This window comes from Penaeus monodon, chromosome 34, assembly GCF_015228065.2.
Source record: "Penaeus monodon isolate SGIC_2016 chromosome 34, NSTDA_Pmon_1, whole genome shotgun sequence".
In the NCBI taxonomy this organism is placed as follows: domain Eukaryota; kingdom Metazoa; phylum Arthropoda; class Malacostraca; order Decapoda; family Penaeidae; genus Penaeus; species Penaeus monodon.
Window position 1 is genome coordinate 4028758 of NC_051419.1, and position 297 is coordinate 4029054.

A 297-nucleotide genomic window follows, 5' to 3' on the forward strand; every position below is an offset into this window, starting at 1 on the left:
AGCTGACAGACTGAACGAGGCCATGGAGATCATTTTATATTGTTTGGGGGCCACAGAATAGGAAAGGTTGGGAACCACGAGTTTAAGCTCTTACTTTTGCAATTAATTCAGCTTTTGGTTCACATATTATGCTTAAATTATATTTTTTCAATTCTCCTCTTACTAGATACATTGTCTCACATGCCTGACCATTTTTGATTGGAAACAGTTTTTATTAATAGTCTGATATGGAAATGTAATCTCTATATTTTTGTTAGTATAGCTATAGATTCTGACAATCATATTTGTAGGTGAAAG

General features: G+C 33.3%; 1 protein-coding gene across 1 annotated transcript in view; it reads left to right on the forward strand.

Moving 5' to 3' along the window:
- Positions 1–297, forward strand: part of LOC119594533 (protein pigeon-like) — a 22146-nt gene that overhangs the window by 562 nt on the left and 21287 nt on the right. The gene's annotated exons all lie outside the window — the stretch shown is intronic.